This window comes from Epinephelus fuscoguttatus, linkage group LG8 (genome assembly GCF_011397635.1).
Source record: "Epinephelus fuscoguttatus linkage group LG8, E.fuscoguttatus.final_Chr_v1".
In the NCBI taxonomy this organism is placed as follows: Eukaryota; Metazoa; Chordata; class Actinopteri; order Perciformes; family Serranidae; genus Epinephelus; species Epinephelus fuscoguttatus.
The window spans coordinates 29,047,013-29,061,459 of record NC_064759.1 but is presented as its reverse complement, the minus strand read 5'-3'; the positions used below and the strand labels follow the sequence as shown (position 1 = coordinate 29,061,459).

The 14,447-nt window shown below is 38.9% G+C and overlaps 1 protein-coding gene across 3 annotated transcripts in view; it reads right to left on the bottom strand.

Moving 5' to 3' along the window:
• adcy2a (adenylate cyclase 2a) overlaps window positions 1-6,229 on the bottom strand; it is an 88,427-nt gene extending 82,198 nt beyond the window's left edge. For all 3 annotated transcript variants that reach the window (XM_049584943.1, XM_049584945.1, XM_049584944.1), the window contains exon 1: window positions 5,929-6,229. The gene's annotated coding sequence lies outside the window, so the exon portion shown is untranslated. The remainder of the gene's footprint in view (window positions 1-5,928) is intronic.
• Between the last annotated feature and the right edge of the window lie 8,218 nt (window positions 6,230-14,447).

The window sequence follows — 14,447 nt, the reverse complement described above, 5'->3', positions numbered from 1 at the left end:
AAAGAATACCAAAATGTCATGGTTAATTAAGGTAGCTTACGTCCACCTGGGACATCTCACCAGTTAGGAGGACTAATAAAGCATTTTGTAAAAGATGAACCATCTTCTGTTCACTTCAGATGATTAAAATCTTCTAGACTGCAACAAACATACATTCCATCAACGAATTATTATCTCAATGCATTCTGCTGTAATTATTTTGTTATCTTTCATACTCTGCATTGGCTCTGGTCTTATCTATATCATTTTCTCTGCTCCTACAAAGACCTAATTTTCCCACGGGGATTGTTACAGCTTCATCTAATCTGATTTAATTAGTAGGGGCATCTATTGTGTAGATTTTATTACCAACTTAGTACTGAAGGCAAATGTCACAGCATGACACAGCAAAAAGCTCTGATTATGTTAGACTGATTCCTTCCAAGTGTAGTTGATGTTGGAGATAATGGGAATGGCAGTGATGGTTTTATTACAAGCAATGGTGGCCAGTGGTTAAAAAAAAAAAAAGAAATGTACCCATCTTTTCCTACACCACATTGTTTTCTCCATTCCCTCATCCTCATCACCCCATGCATGTCATTCTGCCCTTTGATTCACCTCCTTTCTCTTATCTTTCTCGTACACCTTCATCTGTTATTTCATCCTCACACATTTTCCTTCCAGCATCCCCCCTCCCGCTCTCACATTACAACCCTCATCTTCATCTTCTGATCCTTAAATCCTTAACTCTGTTCCCATCCTCTCTAAAATCCAACCTTTCACTTTCTCTCGGTCATACCTCTCCTACACTCAGGCCTTCAACATGTGCCTCCACTTCTTGAACCTAAACTACTGCATCCCTTTACTCATCCAATATTTCCCACCTCAGGCCCTAAGGTTCCTCTTTCATATGCCTCTCATTTCCCCTTCCACCCGCTCCTTTCCCCCTTTACCATCCTCTCATTTTCTATATTGACAAGCTCTGTGCATCTTGACCTACTTCTTACTTCCTATTACCCCTTCTCTTCTTTCTGCCATCTTCTCTCCTGCACCTCAGTTTTATTGGTAGAGCTCGATGTGTTCATGTGGTGTAGGCAGGGTTGGAAATTAACTTTTTTCCCCCACCTGCCAATGCGGCTGGTAAATTCCAAAATCTACCAGCCACTCAATAGATTACCATTATTTTTGTGGCTGGTGAGTGAAGCAAATCTAGCAGCCACATGCATATTTTACCAGCATTGGCTGGTGGCTGGTGATAATTTCCAATTCTGGCTGTAGGCTGCAGTGATGAGGGTGGTTATGGTAGAAAAAAAAGCCAGTTTCTCTAATTATTTCTGTAACTGTGCAGAATAATGCCATCATGCAGTAACATATCTTAAAATCATATAACAAAGGCCCATTTGTGAATATTGACGCAAGAGCTCCCTCCATGTATGACAAAACAACTGATAATGACTTATGATGGTGGAACACATCAGTCTAGTAATCCTCCACAATGCAGAGAGGATTAGACAGCATCCAATCTAGGAGCCCGTAGGCTATCGGTTTGACAATGATAAGCCTCTTGAGGCTACGGCCAGTATTATGTGAGATGTTTGTGTACCAATTCTACTAGCTCTTATTGTCAAATGCAGCATTTGTCTTTATCTGTGTGGAGAAGCTACACTAAAACAGTGATTATTTATCCATTTCATGGGTAGAAATAAACATTTAGGGCTAGTAGTTGCTAAGTGTCATTTAAAAAAAACTGCAGTTTTTAAATTCTAATTATAACGTGCGTAATAACAAGCCATTTTGACAAAAGTCATTTTGAGATAAGCACAGTTGTAAACAACAAAATTAATGATGGCTGAATTCCATTTAGCTGTGCATTTTCAAGGTCTAAGTATTAAGCATGCTGGCTTACTGTCCTACTGTAATGGCCACTGGGATATTGCTAGTGTTATTAGGAACACCTGTCCTTTTCCTATTATTACAAGATCAAAATGTACTATTAGCTAAAAGCAAATTATTCAATGAGTTGAGCAAACTACATGATACTCATGTAGTCTAGTCCTGATAATGTTATTGAGCAATGTTAAATATATTACTAATTAAATGGCTTACTAAATATGAGCCACACTGGTTGATTTTTCTATTTAAAATATTTCTGTTTTTAATTAATAACCATTGCCACCTCAACTAGAAAATGGTACTATGCAGAGTGCAGGGGCCTCATTTATAAAGCTTGCTTACGCACAAAACGGGGCTTGAAAGTGGCATATGCCACTTACCACACAAAGGTTGTGATTTATAAAAATAAACTTGGCGGGAGAATGTGCGCACCTGTAAGCAAACTCTTAGTCATGCATGCGCACATTTTGGAAGACACTAGGAAGTGGAGACGCAGACGGCGAGGTGGAGAAGTGGAGTCAGATTTTTATTGATGTCTCACACAAATTTAATGTCACGCTATATCCACCTTAGATCCATGTTATCATTGAAATTAAATCCAGTAGCCTTATTTTGCGCTTGGAGTGAGTGATAATTGTTTCATAAAAATGTTGTAAAATCCAACTCAAATCCTGAATTGAAATTCTTTCTAAATACGTATTTAATCCGCACTGCCTCTAACGTATCATTGTCCACTCTGTGAGTGCAGGAGGGGGAGAGGGCGGCGCGACTGCATGGAATTTATTTATTTATTTAGCTTAATATTTCCAGTGCATTTATCATGTCTCGAAATACAGCCATTAAACACAAACGTTACACTCATTTCATCAGCCCTACTTAGACATGTGCTGTTCATGACAACACCGGCATGAAGAAACGTGTTCACCTATTACACTTTCATCTTTGAATTGTATTTCAAATTACACGTAGTATTTTGGGATACCACTGGTTCATACTGTAATTCAGGCCAGGTGTCTGATCAGACGGTTTTATAAATCAGATTATTTTGTGGCGCACGCCATTTTCAGCTTTTGGGCGCACATAAATTTTTAGTATGAATCCTAAGCACTCTTTTATGAATGAGGCCCCTGATCTCCATTAGGCAGCAACATGGGCTGATTGTGGCCAATCTAGACAAATCTTGTATTTCTAGCAGACATGCCATGGCACTCACTATGTAAGACGTGTTGTTTTAAGCCAAGCCAATTTCTAAAAAATTGCAACCCCTACCAGTCAGTTAAGAGGACTGAGGAGTCTGCTGTCAATAATGGCTTTTCAACAACTGTGAATAGCCACAACCACAAGAGGTCGTTGAGCATACAGTCATAAATGCTCACATAACATATCCAGGTGATTGGTCCAGCTGTATGCAACATAAGCAGTCAACAGACAGATACACACAATCACGCATGAATGCACACAAACCAACACAACCAAACAAATTATACCCTCCACGCTTATGTCTGGCAAAGATAACAACAACAAACTGCATATTATTATCCTATTTTCATGTTGAAACAAGGTACATTTATGATTGTATTAGTACAAAGATATTCTAATTAAAACTATGTAGACCACAAAAAAGCCATAAGGATTAATTTAGAGAAAATAATCACAAATTAAATGAAAATTACTATATTGGTAAGAAAACTCTTTATGCTCCTTAAAGTCTACAGCCCTTAAAACCAGTAAGCCGATGCCAGTTAGACTGTCATAGGGATTGCTGCAGACACATTTGTTTGTTTTAACACACAGTATGAAATATATTTTACATTAAAATATGTAGTTTTGACAACTGTGACATCACATGTTTCTCTCATGATTGCTAAATGCTGAAATAAAAAATATTTAGAGTTGTTTGTTCACTTCTGTACTAAGGTGAGCAGGTCCAAAATAGACTGCGAGGGAGGCAGAAGGCAGTGAGATGAATGCAAACACATCCACAGCTAGTGAGGCAGCTGGCAGATATTGACCTATTCAGGGTTACATGGAGGTCAAGAAAAAAAGACACATTCTTTCTTCCCATAGAATGTCTGTGTGTTTTATGTAAACCACCCACACACATATACATTTATGCACATACACACACACACACTTATCCCAGTAGCACTGGCAATAATTGCTCCTGACTTACTGCAAACAGCTTCCAGTTGTCAATACATAACCCAAAGCTGATCATCATCCCTCTGCTGTTTTCTAAGTAATCAGCAAGTAAGGTAAGCCAAACAGAAAATACAAAGATGCATTAATTCAGTTGCCATCATGAGTGTAAGGCCCAATAATTTTCTTGATGTGGAAAACACGGACAGAATTGTGAAATTGTACAACAAAAATAGAATCAACTGCAAAACATGGAATACAGAAAAATTTGCCAAAATGTGGATGCAGTCTATAAGCATCAGGGTTTTCCATACCATTACAAGTGTCATTTCACAGGACCTGAGCATAATGAGCAGAAAAAAATGATGCCACTATGGTTTGGTGTCACTTATAGGCACACTGCTTTTGTTCTCCACTCTCTGTTTAAGTGTCTGACAAAGGGCAGGGCTCAGCTCCTTCACACACACTGGCAGAGCCAATGACATCAAGGGGGAACGATGGGTCAGTTGTCGCCAAGACTCGGCTTTGCTCAGCTTGTGTCTCCAATTTTAGCGTGGCTGGTTTGACCATGGAGATGCAAGTGATGGCTAGCTCGAATGCATCTGGAATGAATAAAATTTCACAGGGCCCTAATTCTGAACATGCCCCCTACTTAAGTCCCACTTGGTCCTGTGTGCAGTGCTTGACCATCTCACTTTATCTTCCCGAAATGTTACAAAGAAGAGGCTTTGCAGTGCAGACAAATGCAGGTTAGAGGCAGGAAAATGACCATGGTTACTGTATTTCTCTCCTGGGCGGTTGCATTCTTCACTGCACAACTAATTGGTCTGCATTTACTGTATGGGACTCTCCACTTCAAGGAACCCCTTCAGCAACATGTGACACAATTCTAATGGTTCTCTCATTATCAAGAAGCTGAGGAGGACACTTCCCTACTGAAAATATCTCTTAGGTCAGCAGTTGCTTATGGAGGGAGTCAGTAAAGACAATTGGGGAGTTTCCTACCTGCATTAATTGACATATTTTTAAGTGCCACTTCACTATTTTTCATGAAGACGTGTCGTGTGTACAGTTAGAAGCTGGTCTAGTCAACATTTTAACTGCAATGGAGTTTTCAAAGTGATGAATAACATACATATTGAAGCTATTGCATTTAGCTGGTGCCCATTCCTCTCAATCTTTTTCTCAACGTTTACTAATGTTTGAAAACCTAGACCAGGCTAGCAGCTAGCTAGCAGAAGTCAGCAGGAGGTTAGCTTACAAACTGGTGAGTTGATTTCTTTCACTTTAGCACAAATATGAAGCTGACAAAGAGGCGACTTAAATCGTCTTTGCCACATCACAACATCACAACTAACTTTAGCTAAATTCAGTTAGTCAGCTGAATGACTGTAGAGGTAGCCTTGCATCTACTGGTATAAGTGTTTAAAGTGCAAACCTAACTAGGTTAAATCGTACAATAAATAAGACTCAAAATCTATGATAAACTACCTAGTGTTAGGTTTTCTGTTTGCTAACGTTAGACTTCACTTTGGGGACTTCTGACGGCCCAGATTTAAAGGAATACACATTATTAACCTAACATGTAGCCTGCTGTAAAATTCGAATGACTTAATTCTGTACAACAGTAACCATGACTCAACTATTCTCCTTTTCTTCACCTTTCCTGAACATTAAAACCTGTCTGCTCACCTTCCTGATTTCTGGAAGCCTCAAGCTTTCAATTTCTATTAACAACTGAGTTAGCATTAGCATTGCTGAACATCCATATTTATGGGCGTTAAACCTTAATAGTGTCGACACAGAATACCTTTAATCCTTTACCTCAAAATAAAACCCCACACCTTTGTCTGTTCAGTAAAAAAGGGGGAGTTATTACAGTCCTTTTTTTTTAATTCAAACTGCACACCATCTTACCTCAAAGAGGGGAGATGCCAAGGTCAACCCGGTGTGGTTTTTCCCTCATCATCCCTCAAACGCTCGCGCAGCTAACGTTAACGTTAGCCAGTAGTTAGCTAGGTTCAGTAGCTTCTGGCTGTGCTGACACCACCATGACCGACACAAACTTTGAAGGACAATTCCGTTTTCCCGGTGAATACTTTTACATATACTACATCGAAACTACTGTTTAGAAACTTGAAGACGGGTGAGTGCACATTAAGAGTCTTAAAATGGACTTCAGTTGGCAGATGTTTTTCCAGAACGCTACAACAGTGCGCGTGCATACATCCCACAAACCACAGGCACTGATTGGCTGGCCTAAGCATGTGAAAGGGCCGTGTGCAAACCCACTGAAAAGAGGGATTCACCAATTTTTGTGCATTGCAGCACACTTTTTAATATCATTTTTATATACAGTATAAAGCTTTGCTGCTTCCAAGTTTACAAATCATGACAAAGAAAATCAGCTATAAAAAATCCAATCCAAAGAAACAAAAAGGAAAAATAAATAAATAAATAAACTATATGGGGATATGACAAACAGGTTGTTCACTGCACACATTTATGTACATTAAATCATAGCTCGCCCATTTCCTCATCTATAATAAAAGATGCAAATAAGATGCATAAAATCACAGGGTTCTGAAGAAAAAAGTATGTATTTTGCATAACTTTCACCTGTTGTCACAGTGATTTAATTAAATCAATTTGATGTATCTCATTTATACTCCACTATGGCCTAGTACAGACCCTTATCTAATTCCCTTTTTCTGGCTGTCTCCAAATCTCATCTGGTGTAACCTAGATCTTAAAATAGACTTGGCTATTTTCAGTCACTACAGTATGTAATTATAACCCCTCATTATCTGTGTATAGAAGTGTACCATTTTAACCTGTCAGTGTGTCTGACTGAGAATTTACTGCATTTTCACCCTTTTTTCTACACTGCATTGTCTCTGGGTAGAATTTAAACTGACTGGTGTATTTAAACTTGTTATTTTTATGCATGATTAATTAAAAAAAAAAAAAAAAAAAATCACACCAGTGGAACATTAGAAATATCCGTGAGGGTACAGTGAACTCGTCCTTTAGATTCCGGTTGACGTCATCACATACATTTGTGCATTAACATACAAACAGGGCATCTCCTGTTTATTTTAATTTATCATCATCCTTGTTTCAAAGACAGCATCCATTCTGCTCATGTTGCTCTGCACATACACATATATGTACATCTATGCTTGAAAGAATTTTCATTTATAATGCATTCGTCAGCCTCAAATCCTAATCATCACAACTACACGCCTATCCCAAACACTTACCCTAATTCTAATCATAACCCTTATCTTGACTAACCTTTGAAGAAGTGAAGACCTGACAAAATTTAATTACTGTCCCATTTACACGCTTCAAAAGAGGACTCAAATGTAGTGCACCAAGCAGGCAGGTCTGAGGAACAAAAGGTGAGCTTTAGTAAGATAAAGCTGATACCAAAAGACAAAAATAAGCAGACAACAACAATGAGGGAGCACGCTGAGATAAAATGAAATACACATGAAAAAACACACAAACTTAATGGAGAACAAATCTGTAATCAGAGAGCACAAAGGGAATCCAACAAGGAGTACAGACGACCGACAGAGACCGACGCAGATGGATTGCAAAAGACAAAGGGAGCATAAAGACTGAAAGCACAGGGAGAACAGGTGAAACAAATCAGGGCGGGGCAGGCAATCACCAAGGCAGGAAAACACACTAAGTCAGGAAGAATAATTGAACATGACACGTGAGGAGTGAACCTTCAAAATAAGACAGGAAACAGGCTTAACATAAATGAATAGGCTCATTTGAGATGAGGCAGGTCTGTGCAAGTCCGACCTCACCTGATTGAAGAGCTGATTGGTTTAGATGTTGACTTAACAATATGACGTTTCAAATAAACTTTTAATTTTTGTTGAATTTCAGTTATTTAGATTTTATTTGTCTGATTTGAATGTTCATTCTGCTAACAGAAAACATGCTGTGTGACTGATGATGACGTTTAGTCATCAGAGACTTAATACATTCATCATAAATTAGTCTATTGTATATTAACATTGGGCTGTTTTAATCATTATTAAGTATTTAGTATTACAAAGACTTGTGGTCAGTAGGATGTGAGGATTCTTAAAATAACATCTGCACAGATGTGAAGCTCTGACTATATGTGACTGATCTTTAATGAAAGCTGTTGTGTTTTTTTCCTCTAAAAACATTAACCTTATAGTCAAACACAATTTATTTAGCCTATGTAGTTGAAGGGACAGGTCTGCTCTGCAGCAGCAAACTGATTTGATGCAGATGTACATGGGAATTAATGCAAAATGGAGGTTGAACCATGAACATAAATTACAGATCGCCTGTAAGGTATTTTAATAGGCTACTCTGTCATAATTAAAACCATTGGAGACTGAGAACAAACTGATATATGAGTGTGATAACATTTTAATCAATGACATCAGATCTGACAGGATGTGAGTGTTTCTCTAACTTCCCGTATAGACTGAAGGCTGCTGGAAACTGTCAGGAAACTGTGTGACTTGACCACTGGTTTTTGTCACCGCCTCCTGCTGCAGCCGCCTCCTCTCGTTCACTTTCCAGGTGAGGTGCAGTTCATCTCAAACGAGCCCATTAACATGACACAAGGAGGAGGACAAACAGAAAATCCCCCCAAAAACAAAATCCTCTTGATAACAGACTAGAACATGAATCCAAGATCATGACGATTACTTTTCAAAAATATCCTTATTCCAGGCCTTAGTCAGTTAGGTCCCTTTTCTCTCACTATGCTTGTACTAAATAATACTTGAGCAAGGTGTCGTATATTATGAGTAGGTTGAATTTAATTAATTAATTAATTTCCCAACAGTATTAGTAGTCTACATTCTTCTTCTGTCTAATGTATTTATCCCTCCCCCATCAGATTTCCTTGATGTGACATCACTGGATTTGTGCATCAAGACCCATAAACCTACAAAAGACTCATTGACCTCCCTGTTTTGCTGCAGACAACAAAGCCGGTGGCTTCCTGATAGAATCAAGCCAATAAGGTTTCTGGTTTTATTCCTCTTCCATGAAAGATCCCTGAATGAGAGAAGAGAAGACAAGACCACCAATTTACATGTAACATCTCAATTATACCTCGTTAGGTGCAAGTATTTAAATCCAGAGCAGCGGTGGAGATTCTTTTTTTTTCCAACTGCCATAATTTTCACACTGCTTGTCTTTGAAAACGACTTCAATTATTCACAGCTTCTCCATAATGTCAGAGGGGGTGAAAGGCCTTCATTCACAGTTCAGAAAGTGTGACACAATCAACCATAACCCTGGTTCACCTTTTATTGTCTAATTTACCCTGAACAACTAATCAGGGGCTCAATTTTCTTCCAGTTCACTCCCCTGTGAATTTTGATTACATCCCGTGCCCTGCGGGGAGCTAAACCTTAGCATTGACATAAATCATAAAACACAAAATTGAACATTAATAAATATGGGTACGAATAAAGAGTAAATGTGTGAATTTAAAATAAATGAGTGAAGTGATGTATGTCCTCACTGTCTTTGTCACTCTTTGAAATGGGAAGAGGTTGATGTGACAGCCCAAAGTACCTGCTCCGCTCTGTGTGTGTGTGTGTGTGTGTGTGTGTGTGTGTGTGTGCGCGCGCCTTGACAGAATGAGAACAGCTGGAGTGTGGTCATGGGACTTATCTTTCTCTTTCACTCCCACCATCTTCTTCTTACGGCATTACATTGCACAAAGGGAGAGGCAATCATCTGCTGCCCTTCACAGTACTCTCCCTCTCTTCTTCTCCTTCTCCATTGCTAACTGATCTTTATTATCTCGCGTCTGTCCCCTTTCTCTTGACACCCATCTTCTCGCCTTTCTCTCACTACCTCTCAATTTCATCACTCTCCCTGTCCTTCTCCTCTTCTAATTTTCACTTGTGTGACCCCCCTTGGTCGCAAGCTGCCAGGAAATGCAGCTGGATCCACCTTGTTGCCTGAAAACGAGTCCCACAGGGGGTAACTCCGATGGTGGTGTTGTACACTTTTTGTCTGGTAATACTGCCTATTTTTAATGGAAACAGATTGGAGAACATTAATCCAAAAAAAAAAAAAAAAATGTCACTTAATACGTTTTCTGTTAGCAGCAAGAAGGAGTATATAGCCACATCATCTGCCTGTGTCTGTGTACATGAGCGCCAGAGTTCATAATGAGTCTGTAGACTGTCAACTCTCATTGAGATTGAAAGCTTGTTAATTATTCATTGGTTAGCATCCTTCTCTCTGCTCACTAACAAAAAATGCAGGTGATCAGTGTGCAACAACTCCAACATGACATATTTGGACACAGATTATGCTCCATCATTGTGTGAAAAGGATAGCAAATTTTCAGATTCAGGCAACAGTTTCAAAATTAAGCTTTTCATCATTTTGAATCAAACAAAGCTCGACTAAAAAAGATAGCTACACTCAAAGTAAAAAAAAAAAAAAAAAAAAAAGAACTGCACACATTTCTTTTCCACTGAGTGATTTCAACAGCATAGTACTATTTGTTTCCACTTTCGCCAAGGCTCAGGCCAATGTGTGCTGTGTGTGTGTGTGTGTGTGTGTGTGTGTGTGTGTGTGGCTACCACAATTTCTTACAGCAATGGCATAGCAATGACCCTAAACCAAATGTCATTGTGTGTGTTCTCCAGAGCATCCCCATGGGTATGATGGTGCTATTTTTAAAAAACATTCACACATACATATACTCTGCATGCATATACTGTGCTGTAAGTGTCTCAAACTATGTCACCTATGTATTCAGTGAAGCAGCTTTGGGCCATTTTCTGTAAATGTCTGTTTTTCTGCCCTGGCAGTGATGGTTGTTAGTAGTGCTGGGTTGAAATAATGGATTTATCCAATTCAAATTGATTGTCATTTGAATGACCCAATATCGATTCATAAAATCCGAAATCTTTTATTATATGCTTTTTCCCACAGATGTGTGAACCATTAACCCAGTTAATCTTGCCAGTAGTAAACGGGCCATGATGCTAAATGGCTGTTATGACTACTGGCCGTAGTATTGAGAAGCTCCGATGTTACTGGCTATATCTGTAACCCTTAGCTTAATGTTTTTACATTTATTATCATGCTGCAGCAGCCGCTCCTCCTGCTGTCTGTATGTCAGGGCAGCTGCGTCACTTTTACATACAGACACAAACACAAACATACCCAGTAGAAGTGCCACGACGGAGACAGAGAAGCGAAGATAACTTGAGCTGACAACAATTGCGCTTGTTACTGTAAGTACATTAAAACTTCCACGATACTCCTCAGTACTTTTTTAATTCAGCTGTTGAGCAAGCACAGAGCACTTTCCAGCTAATAGCAAATTGTTATTAACAAGCTGAAACAACAACAACTGTTTCTAACAGTTAAGCTTACTTTGCCTCATACCTTATAACTTACCAGTGGTCATGTGACCTGCAGGCAGTGACTCTCCTCAGCAGCAGAGAGAGGAGCAGAGAGGACAGCAGGACTGATATTGACTGATGTTTGTGTTCTTTATTGTTTCTAAACCTCACTCAGTATTGGGATGTCAGGAAGATGATTTATTTCATTGACATTATAGATTTGTTTCCAATGTTTTAAAATTATTGTTGCTGCTCAGTATTAGTTCTCCGAGAATCTCTTTCACATACTAGAAAAAAATGATATTGTAACTGAAATATCCCCAGTTGAATCGATACTGAATCAATTAAATCGGAAATTGAATTGAATCGGGACCTTGTGAATCGAAATTGAATCGATTCAGGAAATCTGCCATGTTACCTAGCCCTAGTTATTAGAGGGCTGGATCCTTCCTCTAAAAGCACAAGGGGCATAGTGGACGCAGGGTATGTCGGGTTCATGCCCTCCGCAGCTGCCTTATCTGTCCCCTATGTCCCCTGCACAGTTCCACACTGTAAATTGAGTTTGACAGCCTTTCAGTTCATTTGAACAAGTTAGACCTTGTTTTTCCAAGTTCTGAATGCACCAGAGTGGATGGGCAAAGTGAGCTGCTTCTTTTAATGACATCTTAGCAGAGAGGCATCCTTCCTCTGTAAGCGCTGAGTGGGGAGAATGTACTGTATGTTCAAACAAAAATGTACAGCAAACAAGCCATCAAGAGGCAGAAAACCTTGCACTTGCTCTTTACGTCAAACCATGTCAGCTGAGTTATGCGGTTTTTGATAACAGTAAGCTGATGTTAAAGCTCCCTCCAGTCAGTTTTACGTCCTGTTTAACTGTTAATATTCTTTCTCAAACAGAGAATGGGGTTGTGCTTAATAGTCAGATGCAATGTTAACTGGGTAAACAGTAATGTCACTTACTTTGATTAATGTACTGTTTATCAGAGCACAAATGAGACAAGAATTAGCACAACATGGCGACTTTCTCTCCCTTTCACTCACTCTCCTCTTTACTTTCTCCTCCTGCTGCAGCTGGTGGTTGTGTAGTGATGATGCACAATTTGGTGCACTGGGGAGCTGCACAGCCACAGGTCAACCACAGTCCACCAAATGAGGGACATATGTGTTGCTGAGGTCCACTGGTCAAAATGCAGCTATGGGACGTGTAGGAGGGACACCGTCTAGCAGCATCAGCTGCTCTCGCCTAAGCTCAGCACCGACACCGCCCACTTCAGCACAGTGATTCTTTTTATTTTTCTATCAGGACTTTTTGACTTTTCTCTTCCCAGTGTAAAGACCTGTTAGAGGCCAATGCTGGTGGGCGGTGCAAACTTTCAACGTGTCCTGAAACTGCATTTGAGACACTGGACCTCAGTTAATATATCTGTCTATCCTACAGTAAAGAAGAGAGCAAGTGAGAAAGACCATAGACATATGCGTTGTGCTATTTTTGCACAGAGGCTACAAAAGCCATTATGAAAATAAAAAACACACTAATCTAATGCGGAGGGCACAACAACACAGAGAGATATACGTAACTGAAGCTATGATAAATATGGTAAAATACAAGATAAGCTTACGAGCTATGTTACCTTCCCATTTTAGCAACAACCTTCTATTTTTAACCTTGAGCACATACTTAACTGTAAAAAAAATTTGGCATGAATAAGAAAAATATGAAATATCATAAAAATGCCTAAATACATTGGAGGGTGGCTTTAAATGATGCCAGTTTAGCTCAGTTAAAAGCATAGTATACTAGCCAATGGTTACCTCAGATAGATGTGACTTACTATGGCCTCATGTCAGTATTAGACCCACTCTCCCTAATTTGTACTCATAATTAACATACATTTTTTTAAATATCAATATTATTGTGATAGACAGAGGGATGACAAGGCAGCTTTCAGGGATCACGACAGGGAACAGGCAGCAGCAGCAGAAGCACTGACAGACATGGGGCTTCTCAGGTGAGGCGAGATAAGCAGTGGTAGAAAGAATACTGAAAATCTGTAATCATGTAGAAGTATTTGGTTTGGTTCCTAAGGCACTAAGGAGAAGCACAATTATTTATTTCAATAAATAATTAAAAAAAAAAAAAATCTTCTTACTCCTGAACAATCTGTCCCCCTCACTTCTGAAATGATGGCTACGGCCCTGGTGCATACACACAATATACCTCTCACCCCTGATATGCTAGTTACCTTGGCAATGTGTATTTATAGTATGTGATGTTGTTGCTACGTGACCATCTTGAAGAGCAAGAAATGTGTGTAGGAAATCAAATGGCAGGAGTTTAAATCTTAGCAAAGTCAATGAATACATCTGAAAGTCCTATGGGATGTATACTTGGGTAGTGGACAAAGCATCATGAAAACATCATCAGTATAGAAACCACAGTTAATTCTCATCAGATAAAAATACTATGTTAAAGAGCACAAATGGCCTTTTTATTCATCAAAAGCATGAAGTATGTAATTCACAGTATACAGGCACTGTAACTATACCTCAATGCATCACTAAAATTTTCAAAAGCCCTTTAGATGTAACAAACAGTATAAACTGGAATAATAAATCCATATCTTTGATATCTAGTTGTCTTTTTCATATTCTTAAATTCAAGTGTTACACAAGTTATCAAAATATTCTGGCATGAAAGAAAATAAAATTCCTTTCAAATCACCATATTCCCACATAAATGTATCTTTTGAGTATGTTTACTTGTTACAGCAAATATGTGACACGCTGCACACAATAAGGTTGAACTGAAATGCCTGGAAAAGCAGCAAATCGAGATAAAAATGAATACATATTATTGTTTAAACAAGCGTAATCCAGGAATGGATAAAGGAGCTTTCTATAGGGTGGGAAATCTACAGATGCAGGTGCATTTAATTCAGAAGCTACTTAGACAGAACTATCTGCCTTTATAGCTTGCAGAAAGATGACAATGGACATTATAAGTGGTAGAAAAATTAGACGCTCAATTAAATACACCTGTTTCTGTACACT